Raw genomic sequence first — 27,119 nt, 5'->3', positions numbered from 1 at the left:
TATTTGTTGGATTTATAAGCATATAAGCAAAAGTAAATGGAGACACAGGGACACTCCCATATAGTTATAGATCCATCTCGCATCACATCCCAACAGAGAGAACTTGCACCCCGAGAAGCTTCACCTTCAGCTCACTCAAAATTCACCTACTGGTCATCAAAAATTTAGACTGCTCTCTCTCCCACACTCACCTCTGCCATCTCCCCTCCACTGGAGGGGAGCCATCTTTTCCAAGGTATGTTGGCTATCTATCTCTTTGAAAAACTCAAGAAAATCTCCCCATAGTTGAAGGTCTGGCTTTAGGTCCCACTGATGAAACTCCAGTGAATCACGAGTTACGAGATCCAGCTAAAGAGAGAACATATGAAAAGCCACAACAATATGTATGGAAATGCAGCTTCCTTAAACTTTGATGCTCCCAAAATGGAGATGACATTAGTGAAGGATGGATCAGTGGGATTCAACTATGTCATTTTTCCTCCCCTTTGAGCTCCTATTTCCACTGCACAATTAACAAAAATACTGCTATTCTACACTGCAGTCGAAAGACTCCTATCTCAAAGGTGCCAAAAAGCTAAAGATTTAGCTTGCCGTATTGGTCTGCCAAGTTCTGACTCGCGTGCTAAAAAAAAAAGTCACAGTAGGACTAAAACAAACAAGGGTTTTGTGGCACCTGAAAGACAAACAATTTACGGTGGCATGAGCTTTCAGAGATAAGGGCCCACTTCATCAGATGGTGTGAAATGGAATCCTAGCTTGGCAGGTTATTATATGGCCTGTGTTAATTACCAAGTGTTGGGAAAGGCTCATATCATAACTAACAGACAGACAGACACCTTATATAAAGACTGATATAAAACCAACACTGAGGTCAAATAGTCGTGAAAGGTAAAAGGTAATGTCTGCGGCAATCCTATGAAAGGTTTGAAATGTATTAAGATAAACGCGGTAAGAAATTCACACCTGCAGTAATTGGAATCTGCCCATCAGATAAGATCCTGAGGCTTGCTCCACTGCCAAAGGCCCGATTGGCACAAAGCCAGGAGTAACTCTCTCGGTAGCAGCCTCCACTAACACTCTCTACTTTGCAAGGTGCAGCTGGCTCTCTTCTTTCCAGCCTTTCGATAAAGCCTGAAGACTTTTCTTATTTCAACAGGCCCCAGTATATTGTCTTTCCTCTTGTGGTTGTTTTTTTTTGGGGGGAGGGGGAGTTAGAATGGGACAGACACATATTATCGCATTTTGTTTATTTATTATAAGTATACATTTCTTTATTAAAAATATGGTGGTGGTTGGCAACCTTCAGTCTCGAAAGACTACGGTATAAGCCTCCAGCACCCGGTATTCCCAGGCGGTCTCCCATCCAAGTACTAACCAGGCCTGACCCTGCTTAGCTTCCGAGATCAGACGAGATCGGGAGATAGTGTTCAGTATAGGGAGATGGTTGGCAACCTTCAGTCTCGAAAGACTATGGTATAAGCCTCCAGCACCCGGTATTCCCAGGCGGTCTCCCATCCAAGTACTAACCAGGCCTGACCCTGCTTAGCTTCCGAGATCAGACGAGATCGGGCATGTGCAATTCAACGTGATTTACAACCAAATCAACGTCAAGATCCCCAGATTGTAAGCTGCTGCAATCTGTCCCTGTGCTCATCTGATACGTCCCGAAACTTTGCGCGGAACTGCCACAGAGGATGGGTTGCGCCCAGAGGAAGGGGACCCTGATGAAGCATCACTGAAATGAACGGAGACAGTTTCGCTTAGACTAACTTAAATCCCATTGCTTTCAATGGTGTGTTGTGAGGGTCCACTTTCTGTGGATACGGCTTTATATGGTATTCCACGGCCATTCATGTCCAGCTGTGTTTTTTTTTTCCTTTTTCACTGAAGCCAGGCTTGGCCAGAGCCAATATGGACCCGAAAGCAACATCTAAACCCTGCCCACTTTGGGGGTTGCTTTTTTTAATAGGTGTGAACCTGAGCACACTGCTGCCACCTTCACCTTCTGTGCTGCCCATCCCATTCTGTGCTGCCCATCCCATTCTGTGCTGCCCATCCCATCCCATGCCCATTCTGTGCTGTTTCACAACTAGACAAGGAGGAGGAGAAGAATCCTCTTCCTGATCACTAGAGATCTAGTAACAAGACTGCAACAACCATCCCTACCTTTTTTCCCCTTCTCCAACTCCACCTCCATGTTCTTCCCCAGCAATACAGTAAAGAAGAGCAGTAGGAGTGAAGGCACAGGTCACCCTCTGTCAGTTCACCACCTCACCTAGCCCACCACTCAAAGCAGGCAATTCAATTTGCCTCGCAGGTGGGCTACTTTCCCACATCTCTAGTTACATACACAATCACCTGCCAACCCTGGAGAACGCATCAATGTATCTGATGCAGTGGGTTGTAGTCCACAAAAGTTTATATTACAATAAATCTGTCCATCTTCAAGATGACACAAGGGTCTCCATTGTTGCTGCTGCTTCTGCTAAATTAGTCTGCAGCTCAGAGCTACCCCTCTAAAAACAACAGTGCTACCTTAGGGGCAGAGTTGCACTACTTTAAAGTTTTGCCCGTTCCAACCAAAACACAGCTCACATTGAACATAAGAACAGCCCCCACTGGATCAGGCCACAGGCCCATCTAGTCCAACTTCCTGTACCTCACAGCGGCCCACCAAATGCCCCAGGGAGCACACCAGATAACAAGAGACCTGCAAGGCTTCCTGGGAATTGTAGTTAAGAACATAAGAACAGCCCCACTGGATCAGGCCATAGGCCCATCTAGTCCAGCTTCCTGTATCTCACAGCGGCCCACCAAATGCCCAGGGAGCACACCAGATAATAAGAGAACTCATCCTGGTGCCCTCCCTTGCATCTGGCCTTTTGACATAGCCCATTTCTAAAATCAGGAGGTTGTGCATACACATCATGGCTTGTAACCCGTAATGGATTTTTCCTCCAGAAACTTGTCCAATCCCCTTTTAAAGGCGTCCAGGCCAGATGCCGTCACCACATCATGTGGCAAGGAGTTCCACAGACTGACCACACACTGAGTAAAGAAATATTTTCTTTTGTCTGTCCTAACCCTCCCAACACTCAATTTTAGTGGATGTCCCCTGGTTTGACTGAAGTTTGACTGATAATGAAGAGGAGGTATGATCCTTTTCTGAAGTATCCATGTTGCAGTTATAGGTGGGACCTCGATATCCACTGATTTGACTCACCACTGATACCGGGATCCATCTTTAAATGCCTTGTAACAAGGAAAAATCTCCATCTTTACCTGTACATTGACATATGAATCTGATATTTATTCTGCACAAGTAGTGCATTGAATTTTGAAAACGTTAACAATTTTTGACCCCTATGCTATGTAGCAAATGTACATATTAAGATTTATGGAAGTAAATGGTGAATTTGTGTAAGTAAATTATGAAAACAGATTGCAAGGAAGCACAGGCTTCACAGTAAATATCTCACAAATGCTATTTCCAGCATCCAGAGCACTCCAGAGAGTTATTTTTAATAGTGGTCACTTAAAGTCTATCTGAAAATTTCTCTTCCTGCCTCTCTAGATCCTGAACAACCTCCTAAACGTTAAATATTAATGCTTAATAGGTCAGGTGAGTGCCAAATTAATTGGCTTCCGCAAGGTTCCTGCCCTTTATGGGCCACTATGAGATACAGGAAGCTGGACTAGATGGGCCTTTGGCCTGATCCAGCAGAGCTCTTCTTATGTTCTTAAAGGGAATGGTTTTAGAAGTAACAGACGTATCCCCCTTTTCCACCTTCATTTTTTCAAGACCTCATCCGTTTACAATCTTGCTCAAATAACTCCACAGAAGACTTCTCTCACTCTCCAAATATTTTATAACAGAAATGGTCGCCAAATGTGTCCCTTTGAAACGTTAACAAAAGTACTTTTGGCTATAAACCAACCAGCCAACCAACCAGCCAGCCAACCAACCAACCAACCAACCCACCCACCCCCCAAAAGCCTGCCTCTCAATAGGGCTGCAAGTGTATTCAAATCAACAAACGCCGTCCTGGCATTCAACACTTTTGCTCGCTCTGCATTCAGCTGGAGAAAGACAATCCATCAAGGGCTTTCATGCCAAGTCTGGCAGCCTGCTCCACAAAGACTTGGCTATATCTCCCCAGGAGATTGGCAATGCAACAGGAAAAATCACTGGCTTCAACAGCTTCCTTTTCCTTCCCATACCCTCTCTCAATACAAATTTGCTAAGCTCAGAATTGCTTTTTCTTTGGTGGGAAGAACACTAGATAAAGTTCTTTCTTTGGTGGAAAAACACTCGATAAAATTGGGATCTTCGCTCTTCCAGCTCTACCACCCTCATCTGTCCAAAGATCTCCTACCACCTCAACCAACGCCACCTTTTCTTCCTTGCTGCTCCTTATGCCTGGAACCATTTCCTGAAACACCTGCAGGACGCTTCCTCTCTTACTTCCTTCAAGTCTCTTCTCAAAACCTTCAAGCCTTTGACACCACATCTTCCCCTGTTGTAACTATGCTTGAGAATGCATGACTGAAACAACTGCACATATGCTTTCCCTGTGTTTACCCTGCCTCCCCTGTGTAACTATCTATACTGCAAATTCTTTGGAGGCAGGGACCTATCTTCTCACTATATAAAGCACCATCTATGTTGATGGTACTGTGAAAATAAATTTTAAAAACATCCAATCAATCAACCACCATCTTCAGTCAATCTCCACTAAGAATGTTGCTTAACCAAGTTCCATTTTAGGGAAGAACAAGCCTCTGCAATTCTGGTTGCCAGCCTAGCCCTGGCAAATGAACTGGTGCCCCATGGCAAGGGCAGTGAACAAGCTCTGGCAATGCTCAATGCAGCCCTGTGCTTTCCTTTTCTACTCCAGAGCAGGGAGAGAGGGGCACGTGCAGAGAAGATTACTGGCTGCATTCAGTGTCAGAAAGTAGGGCCTGAGCAAATGGGTTTAATTACAACAAATGAGATTTTGATTATGTACTGTATGAAGAAAAACTTGTTGACAGCAAGAACCTTTTAGCTGTGACATGGTCTGCCTCGGAAGGTAATAGACATCCCATTGTTGGTGGCCGGGATAGCTATTCATCAGGGATGTTATAGATACGGATTGCCTGCATCATCAGGGGGCTGGATTCAAAGATCTTGTAGGTGCCTTCCAATTCTACAATTCTAAAAAGGCTTGATCTCATCTGAACTCAGAAGCTAAGCAGGGTCAGGCCTGGTTAGTACTTGGATGGGAGACTGCCTGGGAATACTGGGTGCTGTAGGCTTATACCTCCCCCTGGGGGCTGGGGATAAGAATAGGCCCTCAGTTTGGCTGTACTTGTTGTAAGAGGCGACTAAACAGCCACCGGGTAGATGGGACTCGTCAGCCTGGGAAGGCAGCTCATCTGAGAGAAGGAAAACTCGGATCCCAAACCTCCACTGCCTTGTGGCTACATCCAGTTAAGGAAAGGGCTTCAGGAGTCAACCTCGAGGCAAAATCCAGAGCCGGAGTCCCTGAGGCAGTTCATGGCTGAACACAGTCACGTTCTGGCAACTCCTGCGACGCCGCTGGAACCAACCGTATTGGCCTCTGCCTTTCCATTGGACCATTTCAGCGATGTGGAGAGGGAGGATTTGCTGCATGGGTAACAGCCTATCCTCCATACCTACTTAACCCAGGTTTCGCGCACTGGAGAGGACACTCTGTTCCAGAACCACCATTCACAGCGTGACACCATAGTCTTCCGAGACTGAAGGATGCCAACAACAGGCTTATACCGTAGACTTTTGAGACTGAAGGTTGCCAACCAACCAACCCCAAATGCAGTCACATACCATGGTAGCATCAAGTCTAATATATTAAAAATAAAATATTGAAATGAATGGGAACGTGAGGCTCCATTACTGCCACTGGTCAGGGCTCATGGCACTGCTTAACAGATGACTGTAAGGGAGCTGCAATGGGCCTTTTTCATCTTCCCCTAGTTACCCTGCACATGCCTGATCTCGTCTGATCTCGGAAGCTAAGCAGGGTCAGGCCTGGTTAGTACTTGGATGGGAGACCGCCTGGGAATACTGGGTGCTGTAGGCTTATACCATAGTCTTTCCATGCCTGATCTAGTCTGATCTCGGAAGCTAAGCAGGGTCAGGCCTGGCTAGTAATTGGATGGGAGACCGCCTGGGAATACTGGGTGCTGTAGGCTTATACCATAGTCTTTCCATGCCCGATCTAGTCTGATCTTGGAAGCTAAGCAGGGTCAGGCCTGGCTAGTACTTGGATGGGAGACTGCCTGGGAATACTGGGTGCTGTAGGCTTATACCATAGTCTTTCCATGCCCGATCTAGTCTGATCTCGGAAGCTAAGCAGGGTCAGGCCTGGTTAGTACTTGGATGGGAGACTGCCTGGGAATACCAGGTGCTGTAGGCTTATACCATAGTCTTTCGAGCTTGAAGGTTGCCAACCAAAAAGGCCTGGATGCCTCTGCTAAGCAAAGCCAAAGAACCAACTACTGCACTTCCCTCTCCTGCTCCTGAATAGGGCAGGGAAGCATGGGGTGAAAAGGGGCTGCCTTGCAAAGACAGCCACAATTGTGGTTTAGTGAGCAAAGCCAGTCAACAACTGCAGAATGCTGGTGAAGAGAAATCAGCACATCCCCACCACCAAGAAATCTCCTCTTATGCACTCAGATTATTTTAAAATACGATCAGCTTCCTGGGAGAACAAAGATTCCACATGTACAAGAGAACAAACGCTGAAAAGCAATCAACTTCCTTCCTTCTAACGAGTTAACGCAGCCATTTTCAACCACTGCACCAAGGCACACCGGTGCGCCGTGAATGGTCCCCAAGTGTGCAGCGGGAATTTGGGAGAGGGTCATTTATCAATAGGACCATTGGGGGATGTGAGCCCCCATTGACAGCACACTGTGTCAATTGTCAAAACACTGACGGTGTGCCTTGACCATTTTGGTGCCTTGCCAGTGTGCTGCAAGATGAAAAGGGTTGAAAATCACTGAGTCAACAGTAAAACAAATAAACAAACAAACAAACAAAAAACCCTCCCTTCTTTCCTGCTTTTCCAAAGGAAAAGAGAGGAGCGTTTTGCTTCCTACCTCATCCTTGGCAAATGCCTTCTCCTCTTTAGATTAATTATGCAAAGTTTCCAGACATGCTCTTCTGTAGGCCAAGAACATTATGGCACTTCTAGCTATAATCCCTTCAAAACCTCATAAACAAAGGCTCAGCACTTGAACAGAGAGCTGCAAAGGAAAAAGCCCAAGATAGGCCAGGTCCGCACGAGCAGAGGCGCGTGCTCACATTGTTCTCCGCAAATTGATACTGAAAGCTCGCGCGCGGAGCAAAAACTTGGGCAAGGCTCCCCTGTCAAAAACCTTCAGCTGGAAAGAGTCCACGCGCAATAATTCCGGGTTTCTCAGAAGACACCTAAGGCAGGGAAAGCCTTCCTTCTGCATGTCAATTCCCCGCATTTCAGCACAACTGTATGGGTGAAGGACATAATGCAGGGTGACCTTGTAATGCAACCCTCTCCTGATGGGAGCAAACCGACCATGCATGGTTTCAGCCACACAATCCACCTTTCTTTTTAAGAGGGAAGTTGTAAATCATGCAAGGACCAGGACTTCGCATGGCAGTGTAGTGTGTGTGTGTGTGTTTTTGGAGGAGGGAGGTGTTTACAATGGGGGGGGGGGGTTTAACAGTGAGTTACATTTGAGGCAACAAAACCCCAAGTCATTACCGCATGTCATTTCCTGGCTACTGCAACATGCAGCATTTCATTCCCGTTCAGACGACAGGTGCCAAGCTCTGTTAAAATGTCTGCTCTTGAAAAATCTTCAGGGCCCCATCATTAACTCCAAGTTGCAGCTGAGCCAAAAATACGCCCAGCATTTAAATTGCTCCTGCACCCCCGCCCTCTCCCTTTTTAATCTTTCCTTACCCCAGCACCTGCTACTCAAATGCCCTGCAGCGCTTAACAAAATGCATTAACCCTACTCCTGGCAAATGCAGCCCAACCCTATGTGTGTTTTTTTCTAGAAGCAACTCTTAATGAATTCATGGCTCCCAGTTTACTATGTATAGGGATACAGCCTAAATTTGATCTGTAGTTTCAGCTCAGAAGGAAGCAGAGATAAGATTCCTTTCTTCCTGAAAAGTTATATGAAAATAGCCAAAGACTGCCTCCTGTTGCCTCCTATAGCAGCCATTTTCAACCACTGTGCCATGGCACACTAGTGTGCTGCAAGTGGTCCACAGGTGTGCCACCAGAATTTGGGGGAGGGGAGATCATTTATTAGTAGGGCCAGTGGGAATGTGAGTCCCCCACTGGCAGCATGGTGTGCCTAGTCAATTGTCAAAAACCTGATGGTGTGCCTTGACAATTTTAGTGCCTTGTCAGTGTGCCACGAGTTGAAAAAGGTTGAAAATCACTGTCCTATAGGATAAATATTATACATTCCTAGAGATCCTATATCTCGCACTTCTATCTTTATCTCCATCAGCTCTGAACAACACAGGAGATCAACTCCTCCCAAGCTCTTGCTGGGTGATTACATGCTCCACCCTTTATCATGGAGTCTCTACAGGATGAACAGACATCCCTCATATCATTGTAGCATCCAGTACAAAATGGTATAAGAGCGTCTTTTTGGTGATCCCCCCCCCCCCAAACTCTCTGCCATGGCATTTGTATCCCTTTAGTTTTCACCAGAGATTAAAGATATGGCTTTTCTTAAGCAGGCATTTCCTGGACACTCTTCATTTGGTTTCCTACACCCTCTTTCAGTTGGCCTCCTGCTGAGCTTGATACTACTACTCCACTACTACTATGCTCCTAATCAGCGCTACACCCCTGTTGCCACCTCAGCGAGAACTAGTTTAGTCATTTCCTCTGACCACTTTGTTAGTCACAGAAACTATACTGGAGCTGGTGAAGATTCTAATATTAGAATCATCTGCACCAACCAGATTAGAAACAAACACACACATGTATAAAGCGTGTGGTTGGTCTGTGGAACTCCTTGCCACAGGATGTGGTGATGGCATCTGGCCTGGATGCCTTTAAGAGGGGATTGGACAAGTTTCTGGAGGAAAAATCCATTCTGGGTTACAAGCATGATGTGTATGTGCAACCTCCTGTTTTAGAAATGGGCTATGTCAGATGCAAGGGAGGGCACCAGGATGCAGGTCTCTTGTTGTCTGGTGTGCTCCCTGGGGCATTTGGTGGGCTGCTGTGAGATACAGGAAGCTGGACTAGATGGGCCTATGGCCTGATCCAGCAGGGCTGTTCTTATGTTCTTAAAGGGTCCGACCCCCCCAACAAAAAAGTTACTTGCGTCCAGAAAGCAACCTTTAACACTGGGAGTATTTCCCACAGCTAAAATAGATATGGGAGGAAATTAATGGAGCTGGGAACATTCCCGAGCTCGCAATACATATGAAAGCCCTTTGGGCCTCCATCTCATTTTTCAAGACAAATATTAGGGGGGAAAATATCTTTTACAAATGGTGGGAATCGGCTGAGGAAAGTCGTTTCTCTCCAAAGGACTTAAGTCCCTTCCTGTACACAGCTGCTTAGCTGTGCATAAGATGTTTCCCTCTTGGGGATTTGAGCCAAAGACATTTTCATCCTAATTACTTGATATCTTAGTCTGTAGCGGATGTGAGGAGGTGGGCGAGAAGTGACTTTCCACAGTTCAAAATGAACCTGAGCATCAAACAGCAGGCATTCGATTTGCCATGAAGATTATCTTTAAAACACCAGGAGCTACCAAAGAGTAAAGAGCGTCTATGGAGCGCGGCACTGCGACAAACAATAACCCCACAGGAAGTACATTTACCAGGATGAAAAGATGTGGATCCATGTGTAATCTTGTCATTCCCCCCCCCTGTACCTCTAGGGGCTGGTATTCTACAATGGTGGTGGGAACCTGTGGGCCACAGGTGGGCCACCCAGCTTCTCCAGTTGACATTTTTAGCTGCAAGCATTTCAACTTTCAGGCCAACTTTCACAGTGGGAAATAATGAGAGACTAGCTACATTTTCTTCAAAGTTTTCCTTACATTTCCCCCACAAACAAGGAAGCACATCTCCAACACACACATACACACACACACACACACACACACACACACACACAAAGGTGTGAAAGCCTGTACCAAAATTTCCGTTCTATACCTATATAAAGGGACCACGGCCCTCCTCCCCACAAAATGAGTTGTAAAGCAGTTTGAACAGAAGCAGCACTATGCAGAATTTTTTCCCCATTTATCCTTTTCATTTAAACACAGGCCTGGTTAGTACTTGGATGGGAGACCGCCTGGGAATACCGGGTGCCGTAGGCTTATACCATATTCTTTCCATGCCTGATCCTGTCTCATCTCGGAAGCTAAGCAGGGTCAGGCCTGGTTAGTACTTGGATGGGAGACCGCCTGGGAATACCAGGTGCTGTAGGCTTATACCATAGTCTTTCCATGCCTGATCTGGTCTGATCTTGGAAGCTAAGCAGGGTCAGGCCTGGTTAGTACTTGGATGGGAGACCGCCTGGGAATACCAGGTGCTGTAGGCTTATACCATATTCTTTCCATGCCTGATCCTGTCTGATCTCGGAAGCTAAGCAGGGTCAGGCCTGGTTAGTAATTGGATGGGAGACCGCCTGGGAATACCGGGTGCTGTAGGCTTATACCATAGTCTTTCGAGACTGAAGGTTGCCAACCAGATGGCACTACATTAATAATTATTTATACCAGTGGCTCCCAAGCAGGGTGTTTTGGTGAAATTACAGGGGTGCCACTGGATGCCCCCAGCATCCTCTTCTTCCCAACTCTCCTGAGCACCATCCGTTTTGGATCGCGTGAGATCACACAAAGGAAGAAGAGGCCACTGCAAAAGCCTCTTACTGATCACTGTAAGTTTGGGAACCACTGATTTATACTATAATGCAGTATCTGTGCCCACAGCGACTTACAAAGAATGAGAAGAACAAGTCCCTGCCCCAAGGAACCCACAGTCAACACAAGGGAGAATCAACCTGCAATTCAATCTGCACAAAGGTAGACAACAGTGGAAGGGCAGGCAATGAAGGATCAATCTGAGAAGTATATGAGGTTATTTAATGTACATGGACAAGAGGGACTGGGTCAAAGTTTTCAACCAAAAAGTTGGGTGAAAGAAAAGAAAGAAAGAGCGTTCAGTGAAAAAGAAAGGTTTGTATAACAGACAGATAATTTGCAGAGAGGTACCAAGATTCTCCCTACCCAAGGAGCAGGAAGAGGAGGACCAGTTGTTGGCAACCTTCAGTCTTGAAAGACTCTGGGATCGCTCTCTGAATGGTGGTTCGGGAACAGCGTCTAGTGTGGCTGAAAAGGCCGATTCAGGAGTGACAATCCCTTCCACACCGGGAGCAAGTGCAGTCTGTCCCTGGTCTGTCTCCCTGGCTATGGGCCTTCCTTCTTTGCCTCTTTGCCTCAGTCTGTTGGGCAAGTGTCTCTTTAAAACTGGGAGAGGCCACGCTGCACAGCCTGCCTCCAAGCGGGCCGCTCAGAGGACCAGTGGAAGAGAATGGGCAAATGGAAGAGGGCATCTGTCGCCTGAGGCAGCCACCCCAGTTGGCCTTATGGATGGACCAACCTCCTCCCTTTAAGAACCCACCTCGTGTTCTCTGCTGTTGCAGATCCGGCCAAGCGTTTTCAGACCACAGCTCTGTGCACACTGAAAATAACAGGATGTTAATGAAAACATAACCTGTGCTGCAGAATAAAGACTGCTGTTCTTGGGTCCCTCTTTCTCCTTTCATCAGGGGCCTATTTGTCAGCCTTCGTAATGAGGAACAGGCTGCCTCACTGACCTGGGAGGAAGAAAGCTTTTCTGTTCTCGCTCTCTTTCCTTGTTGTTGTTTGTTTACATTTAGGGAAGAAAAAGGAAAGAAAACATCTGTTTTCTTTGACCCTAGCAATTCGGCAGAGCCCTGCTCCAGAGGAGAGCTAGCAAAACTATCTCCACCTCCCCCACAATGCTCCCCACCTCCTCATCACCCTGGGAGAAACAGGCAAACCTACTTGGCTGTTTTGGCCATGGGTGGTCCGCACTGAGCAGGGACTGCAGGAAGAGCATTTGGCTTCAAGGCTCCTGAGAGAGAAGCAAGCCATGGCTTCCGTCCCAACAAACAAACAAATTGGATTTATGGTTAGAAGGGCGAAAACCAAACACCGCACAGCACTACAGTGCTAATCACAGCTTCCCAATGGTGCACCAACAGCACTGGTGTGTCCAGCAGAAATGCCATCTGCTTTACCCTTTGATTGGTCCACCTTCCTCCAGGCAACTTCACTACTGGGGCAATTACTCCCTTGAACTTTGTACTCCAGGTCCGCTGAGAAAATAGCTTTGGGTCACTTCCAAGCCCAGGCTGCAAATGGAGATCACATCGGTTTGCACCAGTTTAGCAGGAGCTGGTGCAAGAGCCAGACTCTGAGCTTGGACTGGTGCCATCTGGTCACTCTCAAGGGACGGCTCGAGCATAAATTTCACAGCAAGGTCACAGCACTAGCTGACAGCAACTGTTTACATGAGAGAATGACAGATCGGCTGCTTTCAGGGCAAAATGTCGTGAAACCAACTAATCAAAGGTCTCTCGCCAAGAGCAGACTTCCCAAGTCGAGGCTAACAAAGTCTTCAGTTGAATTCCAAGGCTCTGCCTCTACCCTCCAAAATCTAACCCACTCCTGTTATTTCTAGTACTCCACAGAAAGGACTTTTTAAACCCAGAATCATTTAAACAAACAAACAAAAAAAAACAGGTAAGAAAACTAAACCAATTAAAGAACTGAAAAGAAAAATCATGAGGGATTTCTTGGTTGCAACTATAAAGGTATCGGAAGTGAAAATAAAAAAAAAAGTGTTTCATTCAGGCTCCCTTGCACATCTCATAAAAAGCATTAGAAAATTGCACACAAGACATTCCACGTAAAACAGCCCAATTAAGGTTTGGGCTGCGGAACTTCTCTGAGCTATTCAGTCTCCAGCATTTTGTCACAGAAAGCCTCCAAGGGTCAAACTAGATGAGACCCAACCTGCAAGAGTAGCCATGCTGTCTTTACAAAGACATGCTGTCTTTATTCATGTGTCTGCCCCATTCACACATAATGCAGCAGGTTGGAGGGGTCTCCTTTAACATCAAAACAGGTGCCCTGGTTAGGGGAATGGAATTCCCTCCTTCTCTCCTGGCACAGTGACAGGACTTTCCTCGTGGCCTGACTCCAACAGCAGAAGTAGGCAGGGTGGGACAAAACATGGGGAACATAAGAAGAGCCCCGCTGGATCAGGCCAAAGGCCCATCTAGTCCAGCTTCCCATATCTCACAGCGGCCCACCAAATGCCCCAGGGAGCTCACCAGATAACAAGAGACCTGCAAGACCTCCTGGGAATTGTAGTTAAGAACATAAGAACAGCCCCACTGGATCAGGCCACAGGCCCATCTAGTCCAGCTTCCTGTATCTCACAGTGGCCCACCAAATGCTTCAGGGAACACACTAGACAACAGACGCAACCTGAATCCTGGGGCCCTCCCCTACATCTGGCAATCAGGGAACGGTCAAAGCTCCATGGGACAACACATGTGCAGTACATTAAAGGTGCCAGGATAAGTCCTTGATATCATCAGGGTAAAGGAGAGAAAGATTCCAGTCCATAAGACAAGAGAAATACTGCCAGTCATGTACTACACCTGTAGTACTGCCAGTCAATGGTGTACAGTACTCAGACAGACAGACCACAAGAAGGAATAACTGCACTTTGTTCTGCCCTGGACCTCACTTGGAATACTGTGCCCAGTTTTGTGCACCATGTCTTAATACGGAGACTGATAAGGTGGAGCAGGTTAAGAGGAAGGCAAGTGTTCTACCATCAAGCCCTATGTTGGCATCCTTCAGTCTCGGAAGACTATGGTGTCACGCTCTGAATGGTGGTTCTGGAACAGTGTCCTCTCCAGTGCGCAAAGCCTGGGTAGAGTAGATATGGAGGATAGACTGTTACCCATGCAGCAAATCCCCCCTCTCCATGTCGCTGGAATGATCCAATGGAAAGGCAGAGGCCAATACGGTTGGTTCCAGCGGCATCGCAGGAGTTGCCAGAACGTGACTGTGTTCAGCCATGAACTGCCTTAGGGACTCCGGCTCTGGATTTGGCCTCGAGGTTGACTCCTGAAGCCTTTTCCATAACTGGATGTAGCCACAAGGCAGTGGAGGTTTGGGATCAGAGTTTTCCTTCTCTCATCAAGCGCTGACCCTGCAGAAAGACCCTAGGTGCCTTGCAGTACAATCCTAGGCCTGTCCACTCAGAAGCAGGTTCCATTGTGTTCAGTGGAGCTTACTCCCAGTATAGTGTGTATATGACTGCAGCCTTAGTAGTCCACAAGCAGAACATGAGCCAATAGTGTGATGCAACGGCAAAAAAGCTAATACAGTTCTTACTTACCTGCATTAGCAGAGGCATAGAGTCCAGATCATATACATTATACAAAGAATATTTCTATACTGTTTTCAGCAGAGTGTTCACAAAGTGGTTTACATAGAAATAAATCACTAAATGGTTCCCTGTCTCCAAAGGGCTTACACTCTTTAAAAAAAATACAGAAGACACACTAGTAACAGCCACTGGGGAAGATGTTGTGCTGGAGGTAAAGAGGGATAGTTGCCGTCATCATCCCCCCATTAAATATAAGATGACACCTTTTGCCCAGTCAGCAGGGGTGATCACATGGTAAAGAAGCTAAGCAGGGTCAGGCCTGGTTAGTACTTGGATGGGAGACCGCCTGGGAATACCAGGTGCTGTAGGCTTATACCATAGTCTTTCCATGCCCGATCTCGTCTGATCTCGGAAGCTAAGCAGGGTCAGGCCTGGTTAGTACTTGGATGGGAGACCGCCGGGGAATATCAGGTGCTGTAGGCTTATACCATAGTCTTTCGAGACTGAAGGTTGCCAACCAGGGGTGATCATAACAAGTAATCGTTCCATTCAGTTCTGCCCTATTTCCCACTTGGAATTCAGTGCCCAGTTTTGGGCACCATGTTTCAACCAAGAAGGATAAGCAGGGGAGATTCGGAGGAGGGCATCTGAGATGATGAGACTTCTCAAAACCCAAGTCCTACAAGGAACGGTTAAAAGAGCCTAGTATGCTTTGCATGGAGAAGAGGACAATAAGGAGAGAAATGACAGCCATCCTCAAGTATCTGATGGGCTGTCATGCAGAAGGGGAGGACTTGCTCTCTGGGCTCCGGAGGGCAGAATGAGAACCAATGAGTTCAAACTCCAGGGAAGTAGTTTGGAAAAAATTTCCTCACTGTAAGAGTTGTTGAGCATTAAAAAAAAAAAAACCTGCGTAGGAGAGTGATGGGCTAGAGATCACTGGAGGAAGGTTAGTGGAGGTGTCTGGGTGGATGAAAGTCTGTCCCCTTTCCATCAATCTGCTGAGGCCACTGCCTACATTGGCCTCATGCATGAGTACCATATGCATTTCCTTCGTGCCTCTCTCTCAAAGGTTTCCGCTGTACAGCGAAGAGCACTGCAGCTTAAACAGGTTCTCAGTTACACAAGCAGCCGCAGTGCTCATGGATTGGGTCCGTCAGCACCCTGGCACCCCTTTGATACCCCCTTCCATATCAACCCAATACCCAGCCATGCAATAAGGTGGCAGTGAGAAACAGGCAACTCTTGCTCTTAAGCGTTTTGTGCCTCTGTGTTTAACATTCTTTTAAAAGGGACGGGGAAGGCATGTGTTAACACTGCAAACAAAGCAGCGATTCCCCCAGATCTGTTGTTTCGCAGAAGTCACTGAAAACTGAACAGATTCCAGATTAAGAATTCAAGCCACATCCACGCCGACATTTTGCTTCAAAGTGATTTTAAAAGGAACCTCCAGCACCGCAAGGTAAGTTAATCGCGTATTCCGTTCATTTGCAATAGGTACAGAGGTTAACTTGCACTTAATTAGAATTAATTCTAATTTCACAGGAATAAGGAAGGCATATTATACGACAACCCTTTTGACAGCCTCTTTTTCAGGCAGGGAACAGTAGAGTTCTTTATGCAGCTTCTCTCCTGCCACCCAGCTCACGTCCCCTTCCCCCAAACCCTCAAGCAGGAAGCATCTGCAAGAGGGAATGTATTCTGGGAAAAATGAGGTGACACATCTGGGAGGGGGTGCAAAAATGAAAACAGGAAAGCGTATTACGCTCATGTTAAGAATTTGCTGTCACTCAGACAAAGGAACTTGGGGGAACGGGGGAAAGATACTGGGTTTGAAAAAAAAAATCCACTGCAAAAAGAACAAGTGGACACCTCTCATCAAACCAAGCCTGAACTGTGAATGAGCTTCCTTGTCCAGGATCACCGCACTGCCAGCTCTAATGCGTCAGCCCAACTTTCCTTTTGAAAAGGCTTCAAAAGGCTTGGCAGACGACAGCAGTCACCCTAAAAAGCAAAAGAGCCCAGTGCCCTCAAACAAAACAGCTTCAACGTTCACATGCTTCTAAGGAACCTCTTGTTAATTCTGTGCCTCTGATGTCAGGGATGAGCTGTACATGGGGGAGGGGGGGTGAACAGCATGCCACAGGATTTTGGCGGTGCTTCCAACGCGCACAGGCACAAATTGCCCCTTTTCACAATTACCTGCAGCCATGGTTTTCTATGTCGTTCCAAACCAGCACACCCCAGCCAACGAATGTCTCCCTTCTTCAGAGCCTCACAGCAACGTCCCAGACTATCCCACCTTTCCTCCTTGGTGGAACTCAAGACTGCATACCCAAGGTTCTCAGGCAGACTCCCAACTAGGCACTGGCCAGCCCTAGGCTGTCTCAGCTTTAAGCAGGATTGCTTAAACCTCACATGGCTTTAGACCAGGTCCTGGGACACTCAGATGCTTTCCTGCCTCGTATCCCACTGCCTAAAGCAGGGGTGCCCAAACCCCGGCCCGGGGGCCACTTGCGGCCCTAGAGGTCTCTCAATGCGGCCCTCAGGGAGCCCCCAGTCTCCAATGAGCCTCTGGCCCTCCAGAGATTTGTTGGAGCCCGCACTGGCCCAACACAACTTCTCTCAGCGTGAGGGCGACTGTTTGACCTCTCCCATGAGCTGTGGGATGAGAGCTCCCTCCACTGCTTGCTCTTTCATATTTGTGACACAGCAGCGGCAGCAAAGGAAAGGCCAGCTTTGCTTTGTACAAGGCCTTTTATAGGCATTGAGCTATTGCAAGACCTTCATTCATTCATATAAGTTCATCTTTAATATATTCATTTATGTAAACTTATGTAAATTTATTCAAATTTTAAATGTAAATTAATTCTTTTTTTCCCCCCGGCCCCCGACACAGTGTCAGAGAGCTGATGTGGCCCTTCTGCCAAAAACGTTGGACACCCCTGGCCTAAAGCAAAATGATTCATATCTGGAGCTCGCTACCAGACTGCCACAATGCTGAGACACGCAGGCAAAACGCCATCAGTATCGCCAGATGTCAGGAGGGACTACCCAGATGCAGACAAAACTGACATTCCTGTGGCAACTCCCACCATTTCCAAGAGCTGGTCTTTTCTTGTGGCACCCTCCAAGGTCCTCAGCATAGAGCCCATCTGCTCAGTGTTACAGTGTTCAAGATGAAATTTAGCACAACTGTCCCGGACTTCTGTACGGTGAACACTGAGCACGAGAGCCAGGAAATATACCTCAGGGATTAGAAGAAGGCTTGACAGCACCCCTTTTTCAAAGACCGCCTTTTCAGGCCTCACTTCTGCAAGCTCCAACACCTTCAAAGACAGAGGCTGTGCACAGGAGTGGACAGTGTGCTCCACAGTTATCCCTCTGCTGCCTCGTCATTTCTTTTGCTTTGCAGCTTCCTTCCCCCAAATCATCCCTCCGCTGAAACCCACAGCCATATCGTGCCCACTGGTTCACCGCCGCTCTAGCTATCAGACCAGGCACGACAGGGCCGCATGGTCACCAAGGTGGTTTGAGCAAGCACCCCCTGCCACATTGCCGAGTACCACTGGCAAAACCGATAGCAATGGTTGATCAGCGCACGTGATACAGTTAGGCAAAAACCATCCTCACTAAGACTGTTTTAAGAGACAGAATCATTTGGTTCATTAAGGCAGGCTGGCAAAAAAAAGGATTACAGTTCTTATTAGATTGTGCATATCTAGGGGGCCCACTCACCGCCTCTTCGCTTTAAATACTTCTGCAAAAGCGCACCGGTCCCAAGGAAGTCATGATGGCTATTCCTGGGCGCAACATGACCGGAATCCCAGAACCTGCCGTCTCCTCCTGAATCTCATAAATGACTCTTTGTTCCCACAGGCACCCAGCCTTATATTCAACTGCCCACTTAATGGCTCCCTTCATTTCCACTGCTCCCAGGCCTGTATACTCTTAGCCTCTATTATTCTGCACTTCATGCCTTGTAGTGCTTCCAAGCAACCACTTCCGACCACAGCCTAAAGGAAGTAGCTGCCTTCTCTCTATAGCCGGGGTGTCCAAAGTTTTTGGCAGGAGGGCCACATCATCTCTCTGACGCTGTGTCGGGGGCCGGGGGGGGGGAAAAGAATTAATTTACATTTAAAATTTGAATAAATTTACATAAATTAATATACTTAATATTACTAGAGGTGGAACTTATATGAATGAATGAAGGTCTTGCAATAGCTCAAGGCCTATAAAAGGCCTTGCACAAAGCAAGCCTGGCCTTTCCTTTGCTGCCGCTACTGCATCACAGACGTGAAAGAGCAAGCAGTGGAGGGAGCCCTCATCCCACAACAGTCGCCCTCACACTGAGAGCAGTTGCATCAGGCCAGTGCGGGCTCCAACAAATCTCCGGAGGGCCAGAGGCTCATTGGAGACTGGGGGCTCCCTTAGGGCCGCATTGAGAGGCCCCAGGGCTGTGGTTTGGGCACCCCTGCTCTATAGCAATACCATGTCTGGCTATTTCTGTGCACTGTCCTGAATCTGGGGTTCCTGTGGCTATAGGGCCATGTCTTGGAAGCTATACCTTCTGCAGTCTCCAATTGTCTAGGTCCCAGGGTAATCACAAGTCTTATATCAATCTATCAGAACTACATCTCATCACATAAGAAGTGTTCTGCTGGGTTGAACCCAAAAGGCCCATCTAGCCCAGCATCCTGTGTCCCATAGTAGCCCACCGGTTGCCTCTGAGAAGCTTACGGGAGGAAGGGGGCGGTGGCAGGAAGACCCCTCTCCTGCCATTGCTGTCCTGCAACCAGTATCCAGAGGGACATTGCTCCTTACTGGTGTGACAGTTTGGGGGCGGAAGCACACACCCATGGCCCCCCCCCCCTTGAATTTGCCCATACTCTAGGATCAGAGGCAAAGTTGGGAGGCTGGGGAATGCCCACTGGGCGGGGCACTGGAGGCTGGCAAAGCTGAATTAGAATGGGAGACCAGGTCTACCCAGTAGGTCGATCTGGGCTCCATGTCCAGGAGGGAGCCCAGGCCTACCAGCCCAGCAAATGACCACAGAGGCCATAAGCTCAACCGGGAGCCTAGGTCTACTCTGCAGGTAGATCTGGGCTCCAAATCCAGGTGAGCGTCCACATCTACACACCCAGCAAATGGCCACAGGGGACATAAGCTCAGACAAGAGCCCAGGCCTACCCAAGCAGGTAGATCTGGGCTCCATACCTGGGCTGAAGCCGAGGTGGATGAATACTAGCATGTCTTGAGAAATAAAATTATGCAAGTCTCCCATGAGCCCAAAGTAGCTGCCTACCAAGAAGGGTGTCCGCTGTCGCCCTGACTGCTTTCCTGCTCTGGCTTTACTTCCTTCCTACCAGCCTCTTCCAGGACGACAAGTAATCCAGTGGCAACTTTTGCACTGGATGCAACTGGACTGTTAAGCGCTTCCAACTCAGAGATGCAACAGAACTGCCTATCCTCAAAGTAGCGGCGTAGCTGGAGGGGGGTGGAGCACTGGCGTACGGCTCCATTTTGCTCCGCCCGCCGGGAATGGCTCCGAAGGGAGGGGCCGCTTGCCCGCCCCGCTGAGCCCCTCCGCCCCCCTCCAGCTACGCCACCGCCTCAAAGGAGGCAGCTCAGTACAGTATAGTACAGCAGCTCCTGCAACACAGAGGGGAAGCCTTCTCTAAAGGAAGGCAAGTCCTTTTTATTTACGCACTTGAAAAGCAAACCTGAACATTTGAATTCCGAGACGGTCTGTGGTTCAAGCTTTCAGAAGACTGGGAAATGCTCCCTTACTTCCCAGTAAATAGCTCCTAAGATCAAAGCTCAAGTCTCACTGTTCTCCAAAGAAATTAATCCCCCAGTAATTGCATTTATGACTGCAGCTTGAACCAGATTCAGTTCCAAAAGGAAGACGGAACAGGTTCTTCACGAACGGGCACGTTCAGAGCAGGTTTTTTTTTTTTTTAAATATTGCATGCTTACCAAGTTGTTTGTTTGCGTTACTGACAAGTTGCCGACTGTGACTCAGTATCGGTCTTCTCTCCCTGGCAGCACAACACTCAGTGGCGTCACTAGGCTTCACGTTGCCCGGTGCAGGAGGCCAGCACGTCAGAGTAAGGCAGGGCAAGGAGACAATAAGGGCTTAACAGGGCCTGGGCTCAAGAGCAGGGCTCTAGCACCATTTCCAGAAAGCCAACTTTGGGAAACTGCGAGCTCACATTCACCCATGGACTTCATAATAAGAACATAAGAACAGCCCCACTGGATCAGGCCATAGGCCCATCTAGTCCAGCTTCCTGTAGCTCACAGCGGCCCACCAAATGCCCCAGGGAGCACACCAGATAACAAGAGACCTGCAAGTCTTCCTGGGAATTGTAGTTAAGAAAATAAGAACAGCCCCACTGGATCAGGCCATAGGCCCATCTAGTCCAGCTTCCTGTAGCTCACAGCAGCCCACCAAATGGCCAGGGAGCACACCTGATAACAAGAGACCTCATCCTGGTGCCCTCCCTTGCACTGGCATTCTGACATAGCCCATTTCTAAAATCAGGAGGTTGCACATACGCATCATGGCTTGTAACCCGTAATGGATTTTTCCTCCAGAAATTTGTCCAATCCCCTTTTAAAGGAGCCCAGGCCAGACGCCATCACCACATCCTGTGGCAAGGAGTTCCACAGACCAACCACACGCTGAGTAAAGAAATACTTTCTTTTGTCTGTTCTAACTCTCCCAACACATTGTCACATGTTTCAAAAACACTTTAGCCAATAAGACAAGACTCAAAGATTATGGGCTTGATTTATCAAATGATTCAGGATGCAACATCCACGATTAGGTGAATTTAAAAATATTGGGGTGGGGAAGAATTAATGCAACAATTAACTGCTGACCTGTCAGTTTCACAGCACACATTAGTGTGCTGTTTTATAAAAACAAGCAAAGCCAAGTCAAATCTTCCTTGTCTGACATCAGGTTTTTCATTATAAGAGTATATTGGTAGCAAGTACAGTAGACCAGAAGTCAGTCAATGAGGGTGCTTCCTTCTTAACTAGTGGTCTCATTGCCTCACCTAAATGAACTGTTGCACTCTTAGGTCAGACGTACTTTTATTGTTAAACATAAATGTGATCATGAACACAGATATCTGGAAATGCACCATTGACTTAATACTTGTTCCCAAGTAAGAGTGCATAGGATTGCAGCCAGGGTCTTATGGTCCAAAGTAATTTGAATGCCTGCAATTAATATTATTTTCTTATTGGGACATTCAGGTTTTTAACAGACCTATTGTGTACCTGGAAGGAACCGAATTTTCCATTAAGTACAGCATCGAGTAGTGTTTGGGGAAGAGTCTGTTTTAATCTTCTAGGAAGCCAATTCCACTTAAGGGGAAACAAACTAACTACTTCTTGAAACCACATAAAGATGGGCTCTTTATTTGCCTTAAGCTTTCAGACAGAATGGGAAGAAACTAACCTTAGAAATGTTTCCCCATACCAAACATATTACTGCATTTCTATCCAAAGGTACGTAGCTACCCTATTCTGGTGTAAGCAAAACAGAGAGCCTAGTGGCACTTTCAAAGAACTCTGGTGTGAGCTTTCATTCTCTATAACCTGTTTTATAAGATGCAGCACAGGCCTTTGTAGGTGTACTCGGGAATAAGTCAAACAAAGGCTTGCTCCCAGGCGAATGCACTTAGGATTCCAGCCTTAGTGTGAGTTTCTACCTGAAACATCAGGTAGAGTTGATTATCTTAAATTTAGGAAGAAAACGGGAAGGGATCCTTGCCACAGGATGTGGTGATGGCCTCTTCCTTAGGTAATTTCAAAAGGCACAATCAGGCAGGACAAACCTATTGGTGGCTATTTGCAGGGCTGGCCCGTTCATGAGGCTGATTGAGGTCTTAGGCAGCAGATTGACAGGCTATAGCCACCTCTGTCTGTCCGGTTGCCTTCATTGTTGCAGCTCCTCTCCCCACTTCTGTGATGGGGGATAGAGCAGAAGAAGTGTGGGAGAAAGACTGAGTGGTGGACTATAGAATTGGAGATGCTCTAGCCCACCATTTTCCTCCACATTTCTTCTTCCAATCCAGGGGGTTTGAGGGGCAGGGGTTGGCATATCACCAGGAAAGGTGGGCACTATTTGGTATTCTGCTGCTAGTGCTGGGTGGTGTTGGACCACCCCGGTTACTGCTCATGGTAGCTGTGCGCAATTTCCAGACTCAGAGTCAATGTGCCTCTGAAGACCAGTTGCTGGGGACCAATGGTGGGAGGAAAGGCTGCCTTTCTCTCCTGCATGTGAGCTTCCCATGGCTGTAGGTGGGCCACTGTGGGAAACGGCACGCTGGACTACATGGGCCTTGGGCCTGATCCAGCAGAGCTCTTATTCCGCTTGAGCTGGTTGGGAATGCTCCCTGTCTTCTAAACATACTTGGGTGTAGAAAGTGAGGGAAAATGTGAAACTAGAACTTGGCTGAACTCAGGTCAAGACACAGCCGTGCCAGTCGTACTTAGGTACTCAAGAGAACAGAAGTGGCAGTGAGTCAAATAAGTGCCATCAGTGGCATCGCTGGGGGGGTGCGGTCCGCACCGGGTGACATGCACTGGGGGGTGACACGCTAAAATTGCAGTATTAGGAGTAACCCCATCATATTATATACCGTTGGATGCGGAACGTTGAGTGGAATGCAATGCAATAAACCAGAGTGAAATATCTCCTTTCTATCAAAAGTTATGGCCAAAGACCCAGAGAACAAAAATGCATGGATCTCTATGGAAAGTGAAAGTGAGCCGTATCGCATGTTTACTCGCGAGTAGGCGAACTCGTCTTAGTCCGTCAGAAAGGGCAGGCTGAGAGGAATCCAACGATACCAGAATGGTCCTGATCCAATGAATGCAGCCCCCAAAAACACCTGAGAAGGAAGGCCCTCCCTCCAAGCAGATGAATGTATTGAGCCCTATGGAAAGTGAAACTAAGCCTCACGGTCGCGTTTACTTGCAAGTAAGCAAATGTGCCTTGGCTGGTGTGGAAGATCAGGTGAAGGAGAGTGCAAGGCTACAGAATAGTCCTGATCCTATGCACCTGCAGCTAAACAAGTGCTCCAGAAGGCAGCCTCCCCCCCCCCCACTAAAAAGGATCAAAACAGAGGCTGCAGCTGATAAGGTGAACCTTTCTGAGACTTGCAAAGCCAGGTGGATCCTGACAGTGATCTGGTTTAAACAGAAGTTCTTTAATTGAACTGGGCACTGGGTAGGGCTGAAAACCTTACCGGTTTTGGAGGGGGGGTGTGTGTTATGGCAGGCAGGCTACAGAGGAAATTCACTTGGTGGAACAGGGCTGGCTTCTGCTTATTTAATTATTTGTTTTACTTTAATTAGTTATTCTTATTTATTTTAATTTGCCTGATGATGTCACTTCCACCATGACATCACTTCTGGTGGGTCTTGGACAGATTGTCATTCTAAAAAGTGGGTCCCAGTACTAAAAGTTTGAGAACTGCTCCAATAAGGTGTTAACAAGTTGACACCCTTGGGGTGTGTGTGACACCACTAGTGACCAAAATCACTAAAATCATAATTTGGAAGAATAATACCATCATGTTCTATATCAATCAATGCGTCACTTCATGCAGAATGTGCTCTACCTTTGTTCTATCAAAAGGTACAGCCAAAAAACCAGTGAAGGTGGGGCAATGGTACATCACCACGCCCACCACCTGGGGTATTGCCCCACCCACTGCATAGGGGGTGACGCGCTGGCCTCCCGCACCGGGTGACGCAAACCCTAGTGACACCACTGCCCTTGTATCAAGGGTTGGGAGTTTCCCTGAGCCTCACCTTAGCTTGGGGACTGTACAGGTCCTCAGAGCCTTAAGAATTAGGCTCACATTCATTTTCAGTACTTCTCAAAGTTCATTTTAAGTGAGACACGATAGTTCTGGCCTTGTGTGGCTGCTATTCTTCAGCTTTATCTCTTGTTTTCCCACCACAGGTTCCCAACACAAATGTAATCTTAACAGATCACATCCTAAAATGGTTGGCAACCTTCAGTCTCGAAAGACTCTGGTATAAGCCTACAGCACCTGGCATTCCCAGGCGGTCTCCCATCCAAGTATTAACCAGGCCTGACCCTGCTTAGCTTCCCAGATCAGAGGAGATTGGGAGATAGTGTTCAGTATAGGGAGATGGTTGGCAACCTTCAGTCTTGAAAGACTATGGTATAAGCCTACAGCACCCGGTATTCCCAGGCGGTTTCCCATCCAAGTACTAACCAGGCCTGACCCTGCTTAGCTTCCAAGATCAGACAAGATTAGGCATCTAGATCACATCCATACAGCACCAAATCCCTACAATGGCACGTATTTATCTTGGAACAGATGCAACACTGGCCATGCTGCAAATGCTTCTTTCATGGCTGCCTTCTGAGGGCTTATTATTGTCATGTCTGGTTTGAAATGAAACAGCCACCACTTCCGGAAGACACCCAACATCTGCGTGGTCAACTGAGTTGGAAAGCGATGTGCTGCGTACTAGATATGGAGAGGAATGCAATTGCTCTTCCTGTATCCCAGAGCCATTGGCTTTGTGGAAAGAGGTCTCTGGGGATGCTCTCAGCTGAACAAAGGAAAGGGAAATCTACTCTTGATTAAATAAGCCTCAGCTGGAACACTCTCCTATCCAGGGACAACAGAACTCCTGCAGAATTATGTCACCGGTCAAATAACAAGTAAAGAGCAGCAAACTAGACGGCCAGAGAGTACAAGGATACTTAGATAATGGTAAAGAGATCATCACTCATAGGCACTATTTCATTTCCTTGCAGGACATCTCTCTCAAACACCCCCTCCCCATCCGACGACTATAGGTGCAAGGGTTGGGGACGCTGATACGGCTGCAGATCTATACAAGCGCACTTAGGAATAAGCCCCATTGAACTTGGTGCGGACATGCACAGGACTTCACTGTAAGCTACCGTCATCCTCAGAGCACCAAATTTCAGGCAGTTCTTTCTTTCTTGCCTCCGTAGCCTTCGTTATAGTTTACAGTCTCAAGCGCCACATTTCTGCCACATTTCCTGCAAGATGTAATAAAACAGCCTCGAAAACCTTCACAAGGCAGGGTACAGGGTACTGCAGCAATATTTCTTACTGAAGTGAAGCGGGAAGATCCCCCACTGTCTAAGACAGCATGACAAATGCTGCCCCCCTTACCTGGTGATGTTCCAGTCTCTTCTCCTTCCCACTCCCTAAGGAAGTGGGAAGGAGAAGAGAGTGGTAAACTACAGTACCCAACAAGACTGGCCCAACCATGAGGTCAACTGAAGCGGTTGCATCAGGCAGCAGGTTAGAGGGGGATGCCCATCACCAACACGTCTCCACTGCTGCTCCTTCTCCAACCACTCCCTGGATTGGAAAATTAAGAGGGGGACAGAGATTTAAAAGGAATGTGGAGGGGAGGAGAGAGCTGAGCTGGAACCCTGCTGGACAGAGGCTAACACATCCATCAGGTGAGGAGGGGAAGAATTTGGCATGCTGCTTCAGATGTCAGGAGGACTTGGAGCAGTGGAGGTGCGAGGGCAGATAGAGGTGGGTGTCCTGCCAATTTTGCTGCCTGAGGCCACTCTCTCAGTTGGCTTCATGGATGGGGTCATCCCAGGAGGAGAGATTGGGAGAAGGCTCAAGTTATTGCACTCTATCAGCCACGCCACTCAACATGAGAAGAAGAAAACATGAAAGGAAGAAAACATCCAAGCTGGGATATTTCACGGTTATTCAAACATGGGAGAGACTCTGATCCTTGGAGATTTAAACCCTCTTTAAAAGTGCTGTGTGCAATAATTACAAAATCCCCTGGTTTAGACATTTACTTCAACTGGGGAGGGAAACACACAAGTCTGAGACCTGCTCTTAGTAACTCCCTGGAGACAATCCAGGGACTGGGGAGAGAAGAGATAATGAACAGATCCCAGGAAAGGAAACAGAACACACAAATTGCAACACAAACTAATTCTACAGAGTGATGCGGCTTCATTCATTTTCGTTGTCAACCCAGATAACATTTCCCAGTAGTTACATCCACTGGATACTATTCAGGAAGCCTCTATCCAATTGGAAATAAATGCCTTTGCTACCACTTATGCACAGGAATTATGATGCAAAATTAATATTGCAGTGCTTCGGCCATCTCCTTCTCCAATTATGCAAATCTGCCATGCTTTCTTCTGCATTGTTACAAAGAGTGCAATCCTAAAAAGAAAGAAAAAAACTTCTTTTCCATCCAGATGTCTGCCTTTCATACCTCTGATTGTTCCTTAAAAGGTCTGGCATAAAAAAACAAGAAGATCTGTGCAGAAATGGCTACTTTAACTATGACATGATGGAGCTGCAGCAGGAGAATTTTTCCAGGGGCATGTCCCGCAATTACACATTTGTTCTAAGCTGGATAAACGGGAGCAAGGGATTTCTAAAGGAACATAAGAACATAAAAGAGCAGCCCTGCTGGATCAGGCCATAGGCCCATCTAGTCCAGCTTCCTGTATCTCACAGTGGCCCACCAAATGCCCCACTTGTTGGCAACCTTCAGTCTCGAAAGACTATGGTATCGCGCTCTGAAAGGTGGTCCTGGA

General features: G+C 47.4%; 1 protein-coding gene and 2 pseudogenes across 1 annotated transcript in view; 1 reads left to right on the top strand and 2 right to left on the bottom strand.

The window, feature by feature from the left end:
* Window positions 1–27,119, bottom strand: part of LOC136663868 (ankyrin repeat and fibronectin type-III domain-containing protein 1-like) — a 473,183-nt gene that overhangs the window by 421,204 nt on the left and 24,860 nt on the right. The window lies entirely within an intron of this gene.
* On the bottom strand, window positions 1,327–1,452 carry LOC136633882 (5S ribosomal RNA; annotated as a pseudogene).
* Window positions 5,987–6,104, top strand: LOC136634140 (5S ribosomal RNA; annotated as a pseudogene).

This window comes from Tiliqua scincoides, chromosome 13 (assembly GCF_035046505.1).
Source record: "Tiliqua scincoides isolate rTilSci1 chromosome 13, rTilSci1.hap2, whole genome shotgun sequence".
Lineage (NCBI taxonomy): Eukaryota > Metazoa > Chordata > Lepidosauria > Squamata > Scincidae > Tiliqua > Tiliqua scincoides.
The sequence above is the reverse complement of the archived record's forward strand: the minus strand, read 5'-3'. Positions and strand labels throughout refer to the sequence as shown.